Source organism: Myotis myotis, unplaced genomic scaffold, assembly GCF_014108235.1.
Source record: "Myotis myotis isolate mMyoMyo1 unplaced genomic scaffold, mMyoMyo1.p scaffold_m19_p_8, whole genome shotgun sequence".
Classification (NCBI taxonomy): domain Eukaryota; kingdom Metazoa; phylum Chordata; class Mammalia; order Chiroptera; family Vespertilionidae; genus Myotis; species Myotis myotis.
In genome coordinates this window covers 29,911,882-29,936,367 of record NW_023416390.1, presented here as the reverse complement: position 1 = coordinate 29,936,367, position 24,486 = coordinate 29,911,882, and the positions used below count along the sequence as shown (strand labels likewise).

The 24,486-nt window shown below is 42.3% G+C and overlaps 2 protein-coding genes and 1 non-coding gene across 5 annotated transcripts in view; 1 reads left to right on the top strand and 2 right to left on the bottom strand.

Moving 5' to 3' along the window:
* The window catches only part of FBXO36 (F-box protein 36), a 62,624-nt gene that overhangs the window by 37,476 nt on the left and 662 nt on the right, over positions 1 to 24,486 (bottom strand). The window lies entirely within an intron of this gene.
* On the bottom strand, positions 17,547 to 17,653 carry LOC118662397. Its single transcript, XR_004969751.1, has one exon. It is a non-coding gene; the product is annotated as a U6 spliceosomal RNA (small nuclear RNA).
* The window catches only part of TRIP12 (thyroid hormone receptor interactor 12), a 128,849-nt gene continuing 128,697 nt past the window's right edge, over positions 24,335 to 24,486 (top strand). The window contains exon 1 of the mRNA XM_036318806.1: positions 24,335 to 24,452. The gene's annotated coding sequence lies outside the window, so the exon portion shown is untranslated. The remainder of the gene's footprint in view (positions 24,453 to 24,486) is intronic.

The following is a 24,486-nucleotide window of genomic DNA, read 5'->3' as shown; positions in this document are numbered from 1 at the left end:
GGATGACCATATTACTTGACTGTGTTGCTGAACTGTTTTGGGGAAGCATATTGGTCAGGACTGGACAGAATTTGGTCATGTGGCTACACCTAGCTACAGGGGAGACTGAGAAATGTAGGTCTTTTTGTTTGTTTGTTTTTTTTTTTTTCTGGGATGCCCATATATATGTTCAGCTAAAAGTCAGGTAACCTTTCACTAAGGACAAAGGAAAATCAATATTGGGGACGATTCATGTTTCTATGAAGGATGCACTAATTTACACTCTTGTCAACATCACACAAGAGGAGCCATTTTCCATACCTTTACCAACTTTGTTCCATCAGATTATTCCCACTGCACATGCTTTTCATTACTGACAAGGAAAAATATTTAATTCATCCTCAAATAATCTGGGTCTTTTATGCCACTAATATCAGTGATATACACTTTTATCCCCCAAAAGTAAAAAGATGATGCAAACATGGAGACACAAGTGTTCCTCTGCCTTGACTTGTGCTTCAGTGTTAAAACTCTGTTCTTTGCTGATGTCTCTTGTCTCTCTAGGTCAGTGGTCGGCAAACTCATTAGTCAACAGAGCCAAATATCAACAGTGAAATTTCTTTAGAGAGCCAAATTTTTTAAACTTAAACTATATAGGTAGGTATATTGTTATTTACTTAATTAGGGTACTCCTAAGGCTTAGGAAGAGCCACACTCAAGGGGCCAAAGAGCCGCATGTGCCTCGCGAGCTGCAGTTTGCTGACCACAGCCCTAGGTAATCTTATCCATAGCTTTAAATGCTGCCAAGTGAGTCAAATCTTTATTTTTCACTTTTGATCTCCAGAGTCCTAGTAAAGTATCTAGCAGACTATGTATACCCAACTGGGTAATTTACCAGGACCTTTACTATAAAAAGTTGATTTCATCATCATCTCTCACAAACTTACCTCTTCCTCTTCCTAAATTCCTTATCTTGGTGGCACTAGTTGAGTCATTCTAGACTCTTACCACTTTTTCATCACAAAACATTGGCTTTGTGACCAAATTCTAATTAAATTCACTTTCTCAACAACTATTGTCTTCCTCGCCACTGTGCTCTTGAAGATCATGATAAAATCTTATAAGAGGCTCTCTACCTCCACTCTATCTTTAAAAGGGCAGTCAAAGGCCTCTTAACAAAATGCTACTATGAATGTAATTTTTGCCCCCTGACTTAAAATCCATTAAAGTTATCCATAGCCAAAATCCCTGGAGTGACATACGAAGACCTCCAGACAGTGGCCCTCATCCACGTCTTCTTCAGCATACTCATGACAGGCCCATGACTATCCCTCACATTTCAACATATCATTTCTGGTTTCACAACTGTAGTATAATAATTCAGTGACTGTACTAAAATGGATGCCCACTGCCTAGAATTCTTCCTACTATCCACTTCACTTCCTAGAAATTGCCAAGATTGGGGACAGAGTGTTCCAGGTGGAGGGGTAGAATAAGGAGACTGAAGGACAGAGGTGACATTATTCAAGTTCAAGAGAGGATGCCTGTGTGAGGATAGGCCCCACATAATCAAGATTGCAGAGGCTTAGCTCACAGCATACCTTACATGCAGCAGAGCACTGAGACCTGACTGAACCCTTTGGATCATACATGGTCCATGGAAGTGCAATTTTAAGGCCTCTGTTACCTGCCTATACTTCCTTTCTCCCTCCTGGGGCTACACTGCAAAAGTTCTACTCTTGTTTTACTTCCTGTTCATATTCCCAATTCCCAGTTTGCTGTTTCACACTCTGTCCCAGGAATAGTCTTAAGGAAATAAAAGATAGAAGAAAATCCAGGTCCACTACATTTTGGACCAAAAGAAATCCATATTAGGGAGAAAGTTGTGATTTAGAGCAAGAGTGAATTCAAGAGAGATCAAAATGTCTGAGTGTATTATTCAGAGCTCCTGGTCTCAAGAGACAGACTCATACCGAGTATTTTATTAAGAAAGCAGTAGTGTTGGGTTGTATAATTTGGAAAGACAGTGTTGTGGGTGGCCTCAGGCATAACAGGGGTGCAAAGCGACAGCACCAGATTATCAGCTCTTTTTCTTGTTTCCACTCCTCTGCCGTTGGCCTCATTATCTTCTATGGCAGATGCATGTCCCTTTTGCAGTGGGGAACTGGCAGCTGGAAATTCTAGGCCTAATCACCCAGCTTGAGGACCCACCAGAAAATGAGAAACTCTCTTTGAGGGTAAACAAATCCCAGGGAATGATTGTATTGGTCTAATAGACTGTAGAGTCTAGGCTGTGTCAACTACCCACACATGTCCTGGCCTAGAGGCAGGGGGATTCATGATTGGACAGACCTGGCTCACATGCTCATCCTTGTGACTGCTCCCCAGTGGAGTGAGGGTGAAAGGAGTGGGGAGGGGCAAAGGTTGAAATGAATTATGGGCAGAAAAAAAATTGTCAATTTGGTTGTAACAGAGACTTGTGTCAGAGTATTAGGAGAGGGAAAAGGGGTCAGATTGTGTCGATCAATATCCCATAGTGAGAGAGAGAAACCAAGATGGCGGCATAGGTAAACACCGGAGATTGCTGCCTCGCACAACCACTTCAAAAATACAACTAAAAGACGGAACGGACATTATCCAGAACCACAGGAAGGCTGGCTGAGTGGAAATTCTACAACTAGAAGGAAAGAGAAAAGCATACCGAGACTCAGAGGAGGTGCGGTGTGGAAGTAAAATACAGAGGTACAGAGGCGCATGCAGAGAGGGTTGGCGGCTGAGGACATGGTTGTCTTTTTCATTTGGGAGGGAGTCTCAAGCTCTGAGCTCCAGCTCCGGGCGAGTCTCTGGGGACCCAGACTCATACGGGAGAAACTGGACTGTCTGGCATCAGTCGGAACTCGAGGGCAGCTTTCTCTCGGGGGTGCTTGCAGCAATTGCCGGGACACTGAGAAGCAGGGCCTCTGAGGGCAGGACTGAAAGCAGCCATAGCTGCTCGCTCCACCCTGTTGATTCCCTGGGACCCCGCCCTGCCCAAGCCACCAAGGCTTTTGCATATGAAAGGCCTGGCCCTTTGCAATCTGATAATTACCTAACAAACTGCAGCTGGCCCAAGGCCCCAGGGCAATTTACATTGCATCACAGCTGGCTCCTGCTGGATAGCCTCAGGCAGAGGCTAGATTAGCACCTCTTTAGAGATCCAGGAGCCAGTGTGCCTGGTGGTCAGAGTGGGACCATCCAGATTGCAGCCCCTCAGATTCATAAAGGACACACTCAGGGGGCAGACTCAGTGAGCATCAATGCCCCATTGAAGCAAGTCTTGCCCTGGAGGAGTGTCTCCAGCACAGAAGTTCTCCCACTGCAGACACAGCTGATTCTCACAGCCAACTGGCCTGGAGGTCAATCCCTCCCAGTGTTACCTATAACAATCAAGGCTTAACTACAACAAGACTGTGCACAAAGCCCACAAGGGGGTGCACCAAAAGCGTCTACCTCAGGCAATTGGGGAGACTGAGCCACTGGGCCCTATAGGACACCTAGTACAGAAAGCCACTCTATCGACACAGCAAAGCATAAAAAAATGCGGAGACAAAGAAACAGGACACAAATGACAGAAATGGAGGAAAGCAAACTACTGGATATAGAGTTCAAAACCACACTTACAAGGTTTGTTCAAGAATTTTCTAGAAACCGCCGATAAACTTAATGAGATCCTCAAGAAATCTAATGAGACCCTCAAGGTTGTGATAAAGGACCAACTAGAAATTAAGCATACACTGACTGAAATAAAGAATATTATACAGACTCCCAACAGCAGACTAGAGGATCGCAAGAATCAAGTCAAAGATTTGAAATACGAAGAAACAAAAAATACCCAACCGGAAAAGCAAAAGAATCCAAAAATATGAAGATAGTGTAAGGAGCCTCTGGGACAGCTTCAAGCGTACCAACATCCGAATTATAGGGGTGCCAGAAGAAGAGAGAGAGCAAGATATTGAAAACCTATTTGAAGAAATAATGACAGAAAACTTCCCCCACCTGGTGAAAGAAATAGACTCACAAGTCCAGGAAGCACAGAGAACCCCAAACAAAAGGAATCCAAAGAGGACCACATCAAGACACATCATAATTAAAATGCCAAGAGCAAAAGACAAAGAGAGAATCTTAAAAGCAGCAAGAGAAAGACAGTCAGTTACCTACAAGGGAGTACCCATAGGACTGTCAGCTGATTTCTCAACAGAAACTTTGCAGGCCAGAAGGGAGTGGCAAGAAATATTCAAAGTGATGAATACCAAGAACCTACAACCAAGATTACTTTATCCAGCAAAGCTATCATTCAGAATTGAAAGTCAGATAAAGAGCTTTACAGATAAGAAAAAGCTAAAGGAGTTCATCACCACTAAACTAGTATTATATGAAATGCTGAAAGGTATCCTTTAAGAAGAGGAAGAAGAAGAAAACGGTAAAGATACAAACTATGAACAACAAATACACATCTATCAACAAGTAAATCTACAAATCAAGTGAATAAATAATCTGATGAACAGAATAAACTGGTGATTATAATAGAATCAGGGGCATAGAAAGGGAGTGGACTGACTATGCTTGGGGCGGAAAGGGGTGTGGGGGATGCAGGAAGAGACTGAACAAAAATTGTGTACCTATGGATGAGGACAGTGGGGAGGGGTGAGGGCAGAGGGTAGGGGGGGAACGGGTGGAGGGGAGCTATGGGGGGAACAAGGAGGAACAAATGTAATAATCTGAACAATAAAGATTTAATTAAAAAAAATAAAAAATAAAAATATCCCATAGTGAAATGGAGCACCACATATCCTGAGTCTATGAATGTATATGTGTACAGCTGATTCTCATTATTCATGTGATTAGGTTCTAAAAAAAGTCTCCACCAAGGCTGAATTATCCAATACCGAATCACTGCCCTCGGGAAACACAGAGGTAGCCAGCCTCTGGTCACATTTTCACCAACTGACCAATACATAACCTTGCTTTATGTGTTTCATTTTAAAGATACTTCGTTCAGCATATATTGGTTCATTAACATTGAACTCATAGCCAACAGCAGTATAACTCAAGCCTGAATGAAGCTAACACATGTATTTTCTCCATAAGGCACATGGCAGCCTTCTTGTACTTAGGACACTAGACAGCACTTTAGCACTATGCATGGAGGCCATTTTAAACAGCGAAACCACCACCAACAAAAAACACAAAAATGAGGAAAATATGGCACTAAATAGACCACAAAAAGGACACTTGTTTTCAGATGAGAGCTAAACTAAGAAGGCAGATGGTGGCCTTGTTCCACATCAGCTGGGGACATGCCAGTGGGTGGACTCAATCGTTTTTCTGCTCTGCAGATGTCCATGAATGACTGGGAAAGGACTAGGAGTATATTGATCTTGGGGTTCCAAGTAAATTTTAGTGAGCAAATTCACAGGCACGGAATCCGTGGGTAATTAGGATCGACTGTATTGTCCCCCTCAGAATTTTGGAAGATTCACCTGTGGGCAGTGGTGGGCAGGAAGGAGGAGGACTCGAGATGTGGAGACCAACTGGGAGACACAGCAAGACGGGTAAGAGGCAATGAGGGAGCAAAGGGGAAGGAGAGAAGGATGAACCTGAGTTTAAAGGAAGGGGGGACAAGACTTGATTTCCAACTGGACATGAGAGAGGAAAGGGCAAAGTCAAGGAGAGGGAGGAATCAGCAGCTTGAGCGCAGAAAGGTGAAGAACCAAGTCTGGAAGGGAATCTGACTTTAAGGGACAAGATGATGGATTCTGAAGTAAGCCTTTGGTCCTGTCAGATGCTGTTTGTTCTTCACTATGAGATTTTTTTTTTTTTTTAAAGGAATACATTTTAACCGACTTAAAAATAAGTACTATTCTAGTACTAAATCTGTCCACTTCCAAGCAATCAACCAACCTCATTAATAACAATAAACACACGCCGAAACAGGTTTGGCTCAGTGGATAGAGCGTTGGCCTACGGACTGAAAGGTCCCAGGTTCGATTCCGGTCAAGGGCATGTACCTGGGTTGCGGGCACATCCCCAGTAGGAGATGTGCAGGAGGCAGCTGATCGATGTTTCTCTCTCATCGATGTTTCTAACTCTCTATCTCTCTCCCTTCCTCTCTGTAAAAAATCAATAAAATATATTAAAAAATAAAAATAAAAAAATAACAATAAACACACATAGCACTTACTATAAACCAAGCATTGTTCTAGGTTGCTTATATTTACTAGTATTAACTCATTTATTTCTCACAACCTTTTGAGGTATCATTATTAGACCCATTTTTTAAGATGGAAAAACTAAGGTAGAGGAAAGTAACTTGCCTATGTGGTCCAACAACCAGTAAATAGTGGGATCTGCTAATAGAATCCATGCATTTAATTAACTACCATGTTACTGGTAGTATTGGCTATGACCTATTTACAAACTCTTTTTTTTAAAATATATTTTATTGATTTTTTACAGAGAGGAAGGGAGAGGGATAGAAAGTTAGAAACATCGATGAGAGAGAAACATCCAGCAGCTGCCTCCTGCACACCTCCCACCGGGGATGTGCCCGCAACCAAGGTACATGCTCTTGACTGGAATCAAACCCGGGACCCTTCAGTCCACAGGCCAATGCTCTATCCACTGAGCCAAACCGGCTAGGGCTACAAACTCTTTTTACCACACTACTATCTTCCTGCCCCTTCTCTGCACCCTCCATACAATTTGTGGCTTTGCCAATATTGCTGACTTTTTCTCATCTAAATTAGAACAGTAATAAACCATATTCATCCTCATTTCTTGCAATTACATTTCTCCTAAAAAATAATCAATGATCTTTAGCTAAACTTTGTGATAAGCTATAGTTCACAAATCCCTAAATCTTTAGGTTTTTTTTTTCAGAATAAACCAATAAAACTCTTACTTTTCTTATGCTTAAAAAACACACACACCAGTTTTACTGCTTCTATCAGAAGTTTAGTTTTTTCTCTTATATTTAAAATAATTAACATGGTCTATAATTTTAGGTACTAATAAAATAATTCTTTTTGCCTTAAACAACTCATTTGATATCCTCATGTTTAAAGAAGTGATACTATCTTTCTAGTTTGGATACTGTAATAATTAATATCTATAAAACAACTGGAAAGTCATAAGTGAAACTGTTAAATAAATGCATTTTAATGTGACATGTAAACTCGCCTAGAACATTTACATGAATTCTGCTTTGTTCGCGAGCTATATTTTTGTTTATCTTTGATTCCTCAAACATGGCTGGTTTCTAGTGTGGAGAACATGGGAGAGGCAGGCAGTTTTTAAGAAAGGTGGGAACATTTTAATTTAGTGAACACATTTTTTGTGTTAGGTGCCTTTTTTCTTTTTCTAACTTATTTTTATTGATTTTAAAGAGTAAGGGAGAGGGAGAGATAGAAACATTAATGATGACAGAGAATCACTGATCAGCTGCCTCTTGAACGGATCGAGCTGCAACCCAGGCATATGCCCTGACCAGGAATCGAACTGTGACCTTCTGGTTCATAGATCTATGCTAAACCACTGAGCCATGCTGGCCAGGCTAGGTGCCTTCTTTCAACACACAGAACCTCATGCAGTTTTTACAAGCAGATCTGGGGAGATGGTCACATCAGCAGTTTGTCCAGGTCCATACATACAGCCATGGTAGCCAGCAAAGTTGCCAATGGGCCATGGCTCTTGAATGTATCACATATCTACTCCCAGGCTACTGTTTGTGTTTGGTTTTGTCTTATAACAATAGCCACCATGATTTATGAACTCAAACACTTTTAACCTTGTCTTTCACATCTTTATTTATATTGGAGAGGCTGAACTTCAAACTGCCTGTATCACCCACAGCTCCTATCACTGGGCCTGACCTTCCTTGAACCCATTTTGTTCTGCATTTGACATCTGGCCTGCCATCCCAGCCACTGCTGATTCTATCAGGGTGGCCCTCTGACTTGCACCAGTTAGGGCGTTTCCAGTTTTAGGTGATGGAAAACCCTGTCAACCTGGTTGGAGTGAAAGAAAAGAACCTTATTGGCATGCATAGCCGTAGGCCCAGTTGGCCCCAGAAGCAGCAAACAACGCCACAAAGATCCGATCTCTCTGTACCTCAGTGTTGGCAGGTTGTCCCTGGTGATGACAAGCTTACAGCTCCCTGGTAGAGACAAGATGGCTGCTGGTAGCTCACATCACTGTTCAGAGTAAAGGGAATGCTCCATTCTCAACAGTTTCAGCATCTAATTGGTTTGGATTGGGTTCTCCAAATCACAGTGGCCATTGGTCACCACATGGCCTGTGTATGTATTCACATTTCCATCTTCTTATAAAGATACCAGTCACTGGATTAGGGGGCCCACTTTTTCCAGTATGCTATCATCTTAATAATATCTGCAATAACCCTGTTTCTACATAAGGCCACAATCTGAGATACTGGGGGTTAGAACTTAAACAACATTTTTGGGGGAAGACATAGTTCAACTCATAACACATACCTACATGGGTTGGATAGACAATTTCTCCACAAATCAGATACACAACTAACCATTATGGCAGAATTACTCCAAATGCACAAACCTTACACATAAGGCATGTGACACTGCAGTAAGTACCTATGATGAAGACGTGTTCCCTGTGTTTACGAAATATTCTTAGTTATGTTATTCATAAAGCAGTCTTTGGGTTACTAACAGCAAAAAGTAAAAAAAAAAAAAAAAAAGGTAAAAAAATAAGTATTTAAAGGTAATATTGAGGAATAATTTTTATTTCATTTATTTTAAAATCTTTTTTAGTCGCTACTTTAATAAGGTCTACTACTTGGGAAAAATAAAATCGATACAGTAAGCAAAATACAAAAGCACTAAAAATACATCCAGCACTATGATGGCCTCTTAGCCCCTTTTTTGAAAACGAAAACAGCATTTTAGGCAGAGGTAAGACTCGGTATTTTTAATTTTATTTATTTATTTTTATTGAATTTATTGGGGTGACAATGGTTAATAAAATTATACAGGTTTCAAGTATACAATTATATGATACATCATCTGTTTATTGCATTGTGTGTCCATCACCCAAAGTCAAACCTTCTTCTGTCACCATATATTTGACACTTAGCTCCTTTAAGAGTGTCTTTTGTGGAGCTTTGGGAAGGCTCTGATAGCCAGGTCTTTAAGGAAGAGAGAATCTTGAGTAACTGCAGGAAGTAATGACCATGTATGTGGAAGAGAGCAGTGGAGGAGCTGGAGGCAGTCACCGAGACCGTCTGGCACAAAAGGGTATGGAATGCATAAACAAGTTTTGTCCTGTTGAATGCCAAACTCTCCCTTAAAAGAAATGCCAAAAAGACCTTTTAATAGTTTTAGAGAGGAGACTCATTTCGGAACTAAAAGAACTACCAGAACAAAAATGTAAGGTCGGAAAGAATTGTCAATAACTTGTATATTTACTTCATAAAATCCTTAAAACATTATTAGGAGGTAAAAAGTATTATGGACATTTTTTAAAATAAGAAACAAGATCACTTCACTTGTGCATCTCCTCTCCACAGAAACTTCTTCCACTCCCTCATGTCTTCCACATTGCTGTACCCAGAGCCTGTTCTGTCGCACAGCTCCAATCATGTCATTCTCCCCAAAAGTCTGCTGTGGATCCCTATTACTTTGAACAGTAGTTTTCAAACTTTTAGTTTTTCATTGCAGAGTCCTTTTATGAAGGGAAATCTGTATAGATTTTATCTGTATCTATTTATGTCTATATATCAATTTATATTTATCTATTTTTTTGAAGACAGACTTTTTGTAAGTTCAGAATAATAATATTTAGTTATTATAAGTTGACCAGAGCAAAGAAGCTATTCTGATACAGAGACCTTTGAAATTAGGCAGTGAAATATAGATGAAAATGAATATTAGTGTTATTCAACATTAGTAGTCAATATCTGCCTTTTATTATAATAAAAAGAAAACCCTGATCCATGCAGATAGTCATAAATCTGTTGACATTTTATCCAGACCTATCCTTTAAAAATGCAAACCTGATTACCACATTTCACTAACTCTAAAATGCCATCAACTGTACGTTATTTTATGAATAGCACAGAAAAAAAATGCTAATTAAATTTGGTTCTGGGGATAAGAGGTAAAAAAAGTGTACCTCACAATCATTGGAATTTAGTATTCCAGTCACTTCATCCTCTTAAAAATCAATGGCTCTGGGTCTCTCAGTATCAGGACAAAGCTCCCGATTATGTTCTAAGAAGCCTGCTTGGCCTTGCTACCCTGGTCTCTGCACTCCAGCTGCACGGGCCTTCTTTCCCGTCGCCCAGTCTTCCAGATGGCAGATCAAGCCTCAGTTCCTCTGGAGAGCCTTCCTCGACCTCCCTAACCAGGCCACATCCTTGAGCACTTGTGTGTTTCTCCTTGACAGCACTTACCATGGTTGACATCTCATTTGGTTCACATTTTAGTTCAGCTTACGTGCTTATTTGCTCAGCATCCAGCTCCATGAGAGCAGAGAACATGTGCTTTTGCTCCCTTCTGTATCCTTAGTGTTTGCACAGCACCCAGTAGCACCAATTAGTAGAAAGCACTCAAACATGTATTGAGTAAATTAAAATCATTTTGTTTTAATTACTGCTTTTAGGATACTCTTCAATTCAGAGGATCCAGGAGATCCAAACATGTGAGAGTAGTTACTTAAGACTTTCATTTTAGAGTTGAATTACCAATATCTACCAAATTCAGTGTTCTTATCACAAATACCAAGTTCAGACAAAAAACATTGAAAATTGCTTACTGTGTGTTAACTCTCTAGCTTGATGTCATTATCACAAGGTGGTCAATGTGTTTTGGGGGGAACTCTCAGGTTCCATGATCTGTGCTGAGATGGTGCATCTGAGCTTCTCCTGATCTTCAGGCTTTCTCTATCTGACTGTACCTGCCTTGTACAGGCACGAATCCAAACAGGGTTGATCATAGCTCAGCCTTCCCAAGCAATGACACATTTGTGAGAAATTCTACTGTCTTCACAGTGATGACAGATGCTTTCCTCTGTGGCCTGCACCAAAACATGTTCATCTAGATTTTGGAAGCACAAAGTATTAAAATTTGATACATAAAACATGTGAAGGTGTAGGTATTTCCTTTGTGTTACAACTTCCAAATTAGTGGAAAATATTCCCAAAGAGGAGATTTGAATAAAATGCTTGTGGAACCTCACTGGTCCATTTATTTGTAAAACCAAAGGGTAATTTGAAAACCACTGACTGGCTGGATCAAGTCTTAATTCTTGATTTACACTTCCTGATCTGCTCCCTGGCTGCTCCTCAGTGGTATGGACACCAAGCTTTACTAATACTTCCTGCACTAGTACATGATTTTTTACTCACCCCTGAAACAAGTGCTGGGCTCACATATCCTTGGCTCACATGACTGTCCCTAGCTGTTCGTCTTCATCTCAGCTCACATCTAGGCCTCATGAAGTCTTCTTGGACCTAGGTAGGATGCCTTCCAATACTCTCACCAGATGGCTCAGATCTCCACTTGCTGTAGTCTTTGTTGTCGGCATGGTCCAGGACTTGGTGAGCAAACACTTCATGAAGCCCTTTCTCTCTCAGCCTTGTCAACCTGGATGGTTTCAATTTTTGCCAGTGGAAAAAAATGTGCATCTTGTGGCTTTAAATTATATTTCCTTGATCACTAGTAAGGTGAATCATCTTTTTTTTTTTTAAAATAAATCTTTATTGTTCAGATTAGTTGTTCCCCTTTTTTCCCCCCCATAGCTCTCCTCCACCCAGTTCCCACCCCACCCTCTGCCCATTACTCCCCCCCCCCGCCCCACTGTCCTCATCCATAGGTGTATGCTTTTTGTCACCGGGTCAAAGGTCATACACATGGAAAATGTAGCTATTTCCATCCGCAACATGTCCCCGTGTTCGGAAAGGTCTCTCACGACTTGTTCACGCTCTACTCAGAAAGGGTACAGAGCCACGTAACGGCTTTTTAAAATAATGTGTCCTCTTATGTTTAAAATGAGGATTTCACTACCAAAAGTGAGGAGAAGGCAACACTACAGCTGCTCTTGCCCCTCTCGCCCTTCGGGTGATAGTTGTGCATGGGGCTGCGAGCTGGTTCATGGGCTGTCGATGAAGCCATCTGGGTGGCTCGCGCGGTTCCACCGGCTTCCCAGGGGCCGTCGCAGCCTCACAAGGGCCATCACAGCCTCGCAGTGGCCGTTGGAGTCTTGCAGGGGCTGTCGCAGCCTTGCAGGGGGCGTCACAGCCTCACGCAGCCTCACAGGGGCCGCCGCATCCCACGTTGGGGGTGAAGGTGTGAGACAGAAGCTCCTCTTGCTGTCTGTCCTGCTGCTCCCTTGCGTATCGCCGATGCTGTAAGTTTCTGAGAGCAATCTGCAGGTGCTGGACATCATACTTTAACTGGTCAACATGAAGTTTGGCATTCTGTCTTTTGTTGGGAGGCTCCTTGCTGGACAAAATCTCCAGGCGTTCTTGCTGGCTGAATATCTGGTATGCTTGCTTGGATTTCGTTTTCTACTAAATGCACAGACTGCTTGTCTGCCATTTCCTGGCATCCCATGTGAGACTGGATCTGGTGGACCTGCTTGTGTGTTTGCTGGTACAGCGGTTCCATGTCACTGGCCCAGCCGGGTCCAGCTCTGGCTTCCTCTGAACCTGATTCTGCTTCTTGAGTGTGTCCCTTATGGATGTGAGGAGTTGAAATCTGCAGTTTGTTGGGTTAGGCTGCAAAAGCGCAGGTGGTTCCTTTTGTGCCACTGGCACAGCTTCGGTGGGGATGTAAATTGAGTAGGGTGAGGTCTCAGGGAATCACCAGGGCGGAGCAAACAGCAATGGCGTCTCCACGACTCCTTGCCTCTCTGCGACTCCGCGTCTCCGAGTCCCTGAGTGCCTGCGAGCAGCTCCGTGAGAAAGCCACCCTCGCTCTCCGACCCGCTGCAAGGCAGTCCCGCCTCTCCCCGTAGGGGTCTGGGACCTCAGAATCCCGCCCCAAACAAGCTCAGTGGATTTGAGAGCTTGTATCCCCTTCCGATTGAAAAAACCGCGCATCCAGTTGCAGCCTGCCTGGCGCGCGACTCTGTACCTCTGTTCTTGGTGCCTCTGCATCTCCTACTCAGTCTCAATGCGCTTCCTTCTTTCCTTCCAGTTGTAGAACTTCCACTGGGCCAGCTTTCCCATGGTTCTGAATGATAGCTGTTTTGTCTTATAGTTGGTAGTTTCAATGTTGTTGTGGGAGGCAGCACGCACAGGTCTATACCTTATGCTACCATCTTGGTTCTCTCCAGGTGAATCATCTTTTCATATGTTTATTAGTCATGTGTATTTCTGTCTTTTTTTTTTTTTGGTTAATCCTCACCTGAGGATATTTTTCCCATTTTTTTTTTTTTAAAGAGAGAGTGGAAGGGAGGGATGAGGGGTGGAAAAAGAGAGAGAGAGAGGTGAGAGAGACACACTGATTGGTCGCATACCGCACGTGCCTCGACCAAGGCTGGGGAACAAACCTGCAACCTAGGTACATGCCCTTGACCAGCAATCAAATCTGTGACCCTTTGGTGTGCCAGCTAATGCTCTATCACTGAGCCACACCTGCCAGGGCTGTCATATATATTTCTTCAGTAACTGTCCACAGTCTTTGCTTATTTTTCTATGAGATTATTTACCTTATTACTTTATATATTAACTAGGGGCCCAGTGCACGAATTTGTGCACCTTGAAAGGAACTGTGGGCCACAAGACTGCGGTGGACACAGGGGCGGGTCTCAGCCCATCCTCCGTGCCTCCACCTGGCCCCTCCTGCCACAGCCCCCAATCCTCTGTCTGCTGGCAGCCCCACTCATGCTGCTGCTCCCACACGCTGATGGCGCTGGTAGTGGGTGCAAGCGCCAGGCCAGACTGCAGCAAGCAAGAGCAAAGACTTTTCAGTAACCACCAGAGGCCCCCACTCACCTGCTCCACCATCCTGCCACGGCCGATGCCTGCCATGTTCCACGTGTGTGCCGTGGTGGTCAGTGCACATCATAGTGACCGGTTGTTCGTTTGTCCTGCCATTTGGTCTATTTGCATATTAGGGTTTTATATAGATAACTTTTTAATACGGAGTATATTAATGCTTTGCCTAGTAAATATGAGGTTAACATTTTCTCTCAGGTAATTTATTAAATGTGTTTTAAGTATCCTTTATGAAACAAAATTTTATTTAAATGTATGTGGGTTCCAGATTCAGAGTCTTGCATAAAATCTACCTCCAGATTAAAACAATATTCTTTTATTTCTTATGGCACTTTCACAGTGTATGTCTGTGTGTACAGTACTTAGTTCTTCAATCCATATGAAACTTTTCAATATATAGCACGAGAGAGAGAGAGAGATTTAGGTAATTTTTTAAATTTTGTGACAATTTTGATTGTGAATTTGATTGTGAACCACTATAATTATTGAGTGGTTCTATATTTCCTCGTTGACTTGAAATGTCAAATGGGCATCTATATATCTACACTAGTAATAGACAAACATGGTAATTGACCATACCTTTGCTATGCCTGCCATTGGCTGATCTGAGCGATATGCAACTCAACCGCCAATAAAGATGGCGGTTAATTTGCATACTTCAGGCAGGGTGGGACAGCGCGAGCCCCCATCCAGGCCCCCGTGTGCAACCTGGGGGAGGGGGTTCAGGCGAAGAGATCCCTGATTGCCTCGCCTGAGCCCCCGCCCGACCGCTGGGGACACGGGGCCCACATCTGTGTGTGATCCGGGGGCGGGCGGGGGCTCAGGCAAGGTGATTGGCATTGCTTGCCTTCGCCTGAGCTCCCGCCCGCCTGCCGGGGACAGGGGGCCCTCTCATAGAGAAAGAGAAAGAGAGAAAGAGAGAGAGAGAGAGAGAGAGAGAGAGAGAGAGAGAGAAAGAGAGAGAGAGAGAGGTGGAATTTGGCACCCGCATCCCTCCCTGATTGGCCACTGTGATTCCAAGCCAGCGAGGGCTGCCTTCAGGCTGCAGCTCCAGGTCCCTCACCCCCACCCCAGGCCCGAGAGCACAGTGCTGGGCAGGGGCACCCAGGGATTCGGGAATGCAGCGCAAGGGGCCGGCACGACATGGGGGAGGGGGGGCTGTGTTTACACCGCCAAGTTCCCCACTTCTGCCCTGGCCTGTGCATCCCTCCTCCTTCCCCTCAGAGGCCCAGCTCCTGCCTACATGCTTGCTGAGCAGGCCCAAGTGCACCAGGGAGTGAGCCATGGGATCGGGATGGCCAATTCCTGGGATGGAACAGCCGGACCATGGTGATTCACAAGGGCGATGAGGCCCGTGGGGCATGCGCAGCCCTCGGGCGGCGGGGGGTGGCTGGCCAAGCTGAGTCTGGCTTCAGTGGGGCCAGTGGGAGCCCGAGGCCAACCCAACCCCCACACGGCCTGGGCAGATGGTGGCTCAGTGGAGAGCGGTGTCTCCATGCGTGGTGCCCAGGGGTGGCTGTGAGCTGCTGCAACCCCACCCCACACTTCAGGGAGGGGGAGAAGGCTCGCAGCCACCAGCACCCTAGGCTGCACCGCCTGTGCCTAGGCCTGCCAGGTTGGCAGGGTCCAGAGCAGGTGAGCTGCTCCCTTTCCCTAGTGGTAGAACAGGGAGGAGAGCGCTGGGTGCAGGGAGGGGACCTCAGCTGGGATCCTCCTGGTGTGGGGAAGGGGCCCAGCCTGGGCCCGGTGGGGAACTTAGGAAGTCTGGCTAAGCAGGCGCTGGTTCATACCAACTCTTACTCTGCAATCTTCCTCTAGCTCTTCAAGCTAGCCCCCCTGCCCCACCAGTCCAGGGAAACGGGCTCTGGGTGACCTCCCTGAGCTCAAACTGTGGACCCAGAGACCTCAAGGAAGAGTGCCTGGCCAGACCCGGGCAGGGGCCGGTGCAGAACTACCAGGGCAGAGTTGCTTTGGTGTCTCAGTGAAGTTTGCAACTGACCCAAGGAGGAAACCCAAGAGGGGAAAGGCCGGAAGGCATGAATTGCCAGCACTTTAGCCACTTGAAAACAGCTCCACTTGGAATGTGAGGCGGTTGTATGTTCAGCTGAGAAGTGAGGGGGCTGAACTCCACCATCGCTGGGCTCCTGTCAGTCCGAGGCCCAAGCGTCCACCACAACAAGGAAAGAACAGAGCGAGGGGCCCGGAGGAAGGGAGGACAATTGAAGAAAACCGTGTCTAGATTTTTCCCCAGCCCGCTCCTTCTTTCTGCTGCCTACAAGAGCCCCAGGCCTGGCCACAGTTCTGTCTCCATCTTTTAGTCCCTATTCTCCAACCACAGAGGAAAGAAATAAGGAAGGGGTCTGTGCTGCCTTCAGAAAGTATCTATATACCTGATCGGCCAGTTGCCTTCCACAGAGGGAGGCCAGACTGCGGCTTAGGCCCGCTCCCCACAGGAACATCAGTAGGACATCCTGTGAGGGCTTCCAGACTGTTAGAGGGAGCAGGCTGGCCTAGGGATGCCCCCCGAGTACACAAATTTTTGTGCACCAGGCCTCTAGTATATATATAAAAGCCTAAGCAACCATTAGGACCAAACGACCAGAATGATTGGAACAACCAGTTGACCATTCATTATGATGTGCACTGACCACCAGGGGCCATACGTTTAATGCAGGAGCTGCCCCCTGGTGGTCAGTGCACTCCCACAGCCAATCTCCCATGGCAGGCCAACCTCTCCCACCCCTTCCCCCGTCTGGCAGGCCCTGTCCAGCAGAGCCGGCAGGCCCCGGCCATCAGGTGCCGGCGGGCTCCAGCTGGCAGCCGGCAGGACCCGGCTGGCCTGGCCCCAATCAGGACTGGGCGAGACGGCCCCCAAAAGCCCTAATCGCCGGCCAGGCCTACGAACCCCACCCGTGCATGAATTTCGTGCACCAGGCCTCTAGTTTTAGATAAGACTCAAAGGAGGGAAATGACTTGGATATAGGGAGACTAACAAGAAGTAACCCAGATGATTGGGCCCAAGTGTACAGTGACAGAATGGGAAAGTGGTGGGTATTATTTAAGGTATGATGAGCATGGTGGTGGTCCTGGAGTCAAGATATTTGATCTGAAGAATTATTCAGAGAAAAACTACAATTTAAATTTTAATATATAACTAAATGATCATTTTTTTGTTTTTGTTTTTTTAAATCAAATTCACTATCCATCCAAAATAGAAACTTTTAGCAAACTTGAAATAAAAGGAAATGTTGTTAATGTGATTTTTATAAACATACAGCAAATATTATACTTTATGGCAAAATATGAAAAGCCTTCCTCTTAAGTCCAGGAATAAGAAAAGAATGTCTTACATCATTTCTTTTCAATATTTTAGTGAAAATCTTAGCCAATGGAATAAGGCAAGGATAAAGAAGACATGAGAATTACGAAGGAAGAAATACGTATCATTATTCAGAGGTGACAAGAACATATCCAAAAATCTAAAAGAATTATAAATTATTAGAATTAGCAACTGACTTTTGGCAAGATCACTAGATCTTTTTTTTTTTTTTTAAATATGGAATGCTTCACGAATTTGCGTGTCATCCTTGCACAGGGGCCATGCTAATCTTCTCTGTATCGTTCCAATTTTAGTATATGTGCAGCCGAAGCGAGCACAAGATCACTAGATCTTTTTTTTTTTTTTTTTTTTAAATTGGCAAATTTTAATAGAAAAAGAATTTAAGATCACTAGATCTTGATAAAAGTTCTAGATAAAAGGAAATTTACCAGAAACAAAAATCAATTGTTTTTGTTACTAGTTACAAACAGAAAATAAAACTTTAAAAAGGAATTTAATTTAAAATAGAACAAAGAGGTCAAACACCTAGCAATCTAACAAATATATGTAAGATTTCTACTCTATGAGAAATTATTGAGCAAAATTAAAGAATAGCTAAAAAACTCTAAAAGTAAGTATATTTTTGTGGATTTGAAACTTGATAATAAAGATGTTATTTGACCACAAATGGATCTACACATTGCATTATAATCCCAATCAAAACATCAATAGGTATTTTTGTGGAAATATAAGCTGATTGTAAAAATAAATAAAATAACATAGTTGTGAGATGACTAACAGCTACTACAAACATTTTCATTGGAATGTTAAGTTTAACTAATTTGTCATTGGAAGAAGACAATGCAATATAAATCCTTAAACATTTTTTAATATTTGCTGCCATATACCAGGCACACTACTGGGTATTTTGCAAAGAACACTGCACAGAATCTCAGTTTCTGAGATGCTCAGAGAAAAACGGGTTCCGTAGTCACATGCCTGTAGGAAAAATTCCATGCTACAATCTCCTCTTGGAGATTTCATATTGCGCAATAGGATTTTAAAGGCTCTGAAAAATTTGGAGAAGCAAATAGAATGGTGTTTAATCCTGGATTTTCTAAACTTATTCGATTATGAAACATCTCTTAGGGAAACACTGGTTTAGAGTGCTTTAAAAAAATTTTTTTAAAAATATATTTTATTGATTTTTTTACAGAGAGGAAGGGAGAGAGATAGAGAGTTAGAAACATCGATGAGAGAGAAACATCGATCAGCTGCCTCCTGAACATCTCCTATTGGGGATGTGCCCGCAACCCAGGTACATGCCCTTGACCGGAATCTAACCTGGGACCCTTCAGTCCGCAGGCCGACACTATCCACAGAGCCAAACCGGTTTCGGCTTAAAAAATTTTTAAAAGTATGTTTATTGATGAAAGAGAGAAGGAGGGGGGGAGGAGGGAGCGTGAGTGTGCATGCACCCAGACTGGGGATGGAACCTGCAACCCTTTTGGTGTAAGGGACGATACTTCAACCAACTGAGCCACCTGGCCAGGGCTAGAGTGCTTTTTCATATACATTTGATTTTCACCAAATCTGGGAAGTGGCCAAGGGTTGAACTGTTCATTTTAGAGATGAAGAAATAGAACCTCTGGCAGGTGAAGATTTACACCAGACCATACATTTAGCTAGTAATACAGAATCTTTGATGCAAATGCAATTTTCCTGAAAAAAAAAAAAAAAAAATTCCAGGGCTTTCTCCCAGGTAAAACACTATTTTCATGTGAAATAGCATTTTAGAGATGGAATAAACCTTAGTGATCCCTTAGACTAGTAACCTTATTATGTTGATGAGGCAACTGGGCCCAGACAAATTAAGCGCCTTACCCCCAGGTCAAGAGCTTGCAGATTAGCAGGACTAAAAGGATCCATGACTCAGTGACTCCCAATTAAGTGCTCTACTGCCCCATATAATTAGGAGGTAAATCTGTGTCAATGCAGGGTGAACCCAAATTAACTGCCCAGATTGAATAGGTGCTGAATGAATGATTTACTTGGAAATAGATGATGCTAGAGCTATGTGGAGTCGTCATGTAATTTTGAAATGAGGACTTAAGAGCCACTCGATGACTCGTTGATAATATGATAAAGTACTGAATATTGTTACTTTTAAGAGTTTAATCACATTATTTGTATTATTTTACCCCTCTCCTCCAAAAAGTGCCACATGCCACTTGAAAAAATTAAAAGGAATTGAAACTGTGGATTAAAAATGTTTTCACAACTCTAATGGGGCACATCCTGGAGTGTCACAGACTGGGAATTATTTTTCTGAAGTGTGTCAGGTATGAGGAATAGAAGAGTAATGAAGAAGGATAAACACCTGGCCAAACCTGTAGGGCAGGGAAGGGTGTTTACAGCAGGTGCTGCTGTCAGAAAGAGCAGCAGGGAAAACCAAAACCTTCCTTGAGCAGGGTGGGGCTGAAAGTTCTAAAATGCAGTGAAGAAGGGAAAAGCCTATCTTTTAACGATAGAGGGAAAAACAAGGGGTTGGGGGAGAAAGACAGCTGAAAAAGAGGAGGGTAAGTCAAGCCATAAAAAGTGGAAGGGTAAAATACATGACTTTGGGCTTTAAAAGAAGCAGGCGTGCTATGGCTGGTGGCCATTGGGCAGAATGGGCGAGGTAGGTTTGAAGTCTGAGGTAGCTCTTAAGTCTGCAGAATCATTCAGTTCCATCAGAGGGAGGGTTCCATTAGGGATAAGGAAAGAGTAAGCTTTATTTTCTCCATGTATTTGACTCTGAGGACCTTATGTGGGGGACAGGCCCAAAACAGAGCATAATTTAGGGGTTCCTGGGAAAACACCATCACAATAACAAGTTGACTGCATCCCATGCAGCTCTCAAAATCTGCAATCTGGTGTCTTCTTAATATGATTTCAATTTACTTGAGACATTCTGTTCTCTAAGCTTTATTGGAAGGCAAGTAAATCTATTCACTATACCACCTTTGCCTTGTTTTACCCTCCACATGTTTTTGTAGCTCATTAGTATTATCTTACAACCAGCATGGCAAGAGAGGGCAATCCTTTAGTTTCTCAAAAATAATTATTACCTACATTAAAAACGAAAACAAAAATCAAAGGTCAGAAGTTTTTAGACACTAACATCTCCTTAAAATTTCCCAAGTAATCATTAACTCATTTGCACCCCCTCTAAATTCGTAAAATTAGATTTACACCCCCCCCGCCCCCCCCCCCCAAAAAAAAACCACAGCAGGATCTTTGGTGACAAATTATTAATGCTGCCCATCATTTAATGTGGGAGGTGGTGCTGGTGAATCTGTTGCACAGAGTAGGGCAACTTGTCTGAGTAAGAGTTAACCATTTTAATTTTTTATTGCTTTTCTCTGATTATAAACACAAATGCTCATTGTAGGAAAATTCAGATCTTTCAGAAATATGCAATGAAGAAAGTGAAAGCAATCCCTAAGAGTGAATCACTCCAGCTTTTCCCTCCAACATTTATTTTAAACAAAATAAAACTGTAGTTGCTTTTTAAACAGGATTATACGATGTTTAATCCAGCAACTTGCTTTTCTTGATTACAATTTTACTTGTTCTACTGAATAATCAGAGATCCATCACATTACTTTAAAAGGCTGCATATTTTTCTGTAGAAAAGATGTTTTTACAATTATTTTACTTTGGTGAACATTCTTGCTCACATATCCTTGTACACATGCGAAAGCATTTTTGAATAGAAAATCCTAGATATGGATTTGCTGGGACAACATGTCCAAGTATTAACATTTTCATTAGACTGTTCTTAAATTTTAAATCTTTAAAATTGGTCAGTGGCTTGAAATGGCAAATGACTTTGTTGCAAAGTCTCTCAAACAACAGTCACCAAGTCTAGTTTTCTTTAATTCCCTTTTCAGGAGTCACTGAGATAACAGTTTATTGTCACAGGCTCATATTCAATCTCAGTTTGTCAGTGTTACAATTCTAAAGCATGCCAAAAATATTTTTGGGGAGTGATCTTTTGGATTTTTTTTCAGATGACATTAGCTTCAGGTATGTTTTTGAAGTTTTGAGTAGGCTTTAGAAAGACAGATAAAATCAGACTAATCTACTACCCAATTCTCCCTTCTTTTAGCTGCTGCAGAGAACATGATGTTGCTCCTGGGACAACCACCTGGGTTACTAGCTGCAGGAGGCCACGTCTGACAATTCTCATCTATTTAGGGTATGGGTACTATTTCTAGCAGTTTTCAGTATTTGTCACATTGAACCTAAGCCACTAACTCTGACTACACTTCCATTTTAAGAAGACAGACTTTCAAGAGCAAAAATACTTATAATAGGAACCTCCTGGACCACCCACTCTAAAATGATTTTTGCTTCCTCTGGACTCACAGATTTAAAAATGTCTGTGCTATTCATTAACTTGTCAATTTTCTTTTGGACATCAAAAAAAGATATAAAAGTTAAACTGTTTAAGTGTTTATATAAATCAAATGACTGACTATATTATCCCCACTGTATTATAACCTTCATTAGAGGAGGTACTTGGTTTAGTTCACTGATGTTTCTCAGTATCTAGAATAGTACCTAGCCTATAAAAGGTGTCCAATACATATTTGTTGAATGAATAATAAATTCTTGAAAGGCAGAAATCTTCTTATATTTTGCATCCCCATAGTAAATGCCAAATTGCTGATAAAAATTAAGGAAAGACTCTTCATCCAGGAACACAACTTAAGAATTTTTTAAGAAGCTAAGTATGTAATATCCCTGGCCTAAATAAAATTCAAGATTCTTCCCGGCCTTAACTTTTATGAAGTACTAGTTTTTTAAAAAAAGAATCCAAATATATATACATATGTACATAAAACTAAAGTAAGAATTGGATCTTTGATTTAGAAAGCAGTGCACTGATTTTTTTTAAACCTTCAATCATCATTATAAAGATCAGACTTGACCTCAAGCTGCATTCTATAAAGTTCCTTGTTAAAAACAAAACAAAACAGAACCCAAACAAAAACATGGCATCAAGTAGTTAACTGGGAATGCCTTTGTAAGCCTTAAAAAAGCTTTTAATGTTACCGTGTAAGCAAGAAGGCAAAGGAAATATTTGTGTACATTTTATATTCTACACTTTGCCAATGGTGATATGCCTTCAAATCCATGTCATATGTGCAATTATTTGGATTTAAAGCCAATAAAAATAAAAGCAGTAAAAAATGTATAAAAAAGGGAATCTGAGTGAAAGAAGTATCCATCTAAACCTAGTGCATATTTTGGATAAAATACAACATTTGGGGGAATAAAGGCAGAAAGTGAGATAAAAAATGTACAAGAGTAAGTTTTAGAAACTTACTCCAGAAAATAGTCCATCTTATAAAGCACATTTTAATTCTAGTCTTTTAGTACTTATTAATGTCAGACCACCTCTTAGTGAATGTTTGGTTTCCTGTGTCGAGATTGAGAAAAATTACTTTGCGGTTAGAAAATAGCATATTCTCAAGACAGTTGACTGAAAAAACCTTTTTTAGCTTACTATTTTTTACAATAAATTTTACTTTTAAAGAGAGTAAATTAATCAGATTGAGATTAACTCTCACTGGTAGAACTGTAGTGAATATATTCAATTTGCTTAAAAAAGAAAATGAATCATCCCTGTAAAGAATTTTATATATAAGCAACTCACAGAAATAGGGCCTAAAATAAAGGAGAGTTTTTGATCTGTAAACAAAAAAAAAAGAAAAAAATTTAAGAATATTGGGTTGGGGAGGGCAAGATTTCATAAAACAGAGTAGTTAAAGTGCCCAAGTTACAGTAGAGAGCAAAGTTTGAAGAATGTCAACAACAGACGCATTCTTGGGGAAAACTAATGTCAGGCCCACTCCTATGGTTCATTTCCTAAAACAAAACGGTAGACAAGTATTCAACTTGCTGAGGCTTACAATGCTGGAGTATAGTGCACTTGTTATACCAGACCAGTGAGCAAAAGAATTACTCAAAAAAATTTTAAGAAGACATATTATGGGAAAGACTATAAAATAAAAATTAGAGCATTCTTACTTAAGGTAGATTAAAATAAAAAATGAAGTAGGTATAGGGTAAGAAGATATTACTGGTCCCAATCACTCATGTCAGGAAGATAAGAATCATTAGGATCATACATCTTAAAGCGAATGGAAAAGAGTCATTCCTAAAAACTGTACAAAAAAAAAAAATTTTCAAAAATTAAGAAATTCCAATTCAGTGTAAATATTCCTTAAAAAAAGGTTTAACTTAAAATTTAGCTTTGGCAGGCTATCACATGGGAATATTAATATTATGCCTGCAATATCTATACATTTTAGATTTAAAAAATCAAAATATGTATTACTTCTATTTTAAAAGGTGCTTTTGAAGCTATTTAAAAACCCCCATTCTCTGCCTAGTTTATTTAAGGGCTCATGGAAAAAAAAAAAAACCTGATGAAATATTCATTATCTACACCAAAGCAAATGCATACAAAGTTCTAAATGTCATTTTATAGGAACACCATCTAGTCTAGTGCAAGGTGCATGAACCTCGCTCTCCGTGACAGGCGTGAGCTCCGCCAGGAATCAGAAGCGTGTTGAGTGGAGGCCCCGTTCAAGTCCTGCATTTCCTGGGCACAGTGAGTCCCCCCAAAGCCCCCTCAGCAGCTCAGGTAACACAGAAACAGGCCGCGGCCGCTGGGCCACAGCGAGAACCCCAGCCCGGCCTTATTGTTGTGGAGCAGATGTCACGATGGGTGGGGCTGACGCGCAGAGCAGCTGAAACATTTTGGTACCACCCCCTGCACTTTCCATGGAAGAGTAAGGCTCCCAAAAGGTAAGGGCGACGCTCGTGAGGATCAGTTCCTACTAGAAATAAGGAAGTTACGATGGGACCGCGGTACACGTGAAGGCCACAAGGAGATTTTTAAAAAATCCCCCAGGATTAAGTTCTACCCAGGGAAAGAGACCGGCCCCTTTCCCCCTCCCCTGCCGACTCCTCCTTGGGACACTTGGATGAGTCTTTCTTTCCCTCCTTCCCACGCTGAGGTGAGGCGGCACGCAAGCCCGGGGCGCCTGTTTTTCTCTTCGCGCGGAGAGAACTCGACGGGTAGGAACCCTCGGTCGCAGGGAGGGAGAGCGCG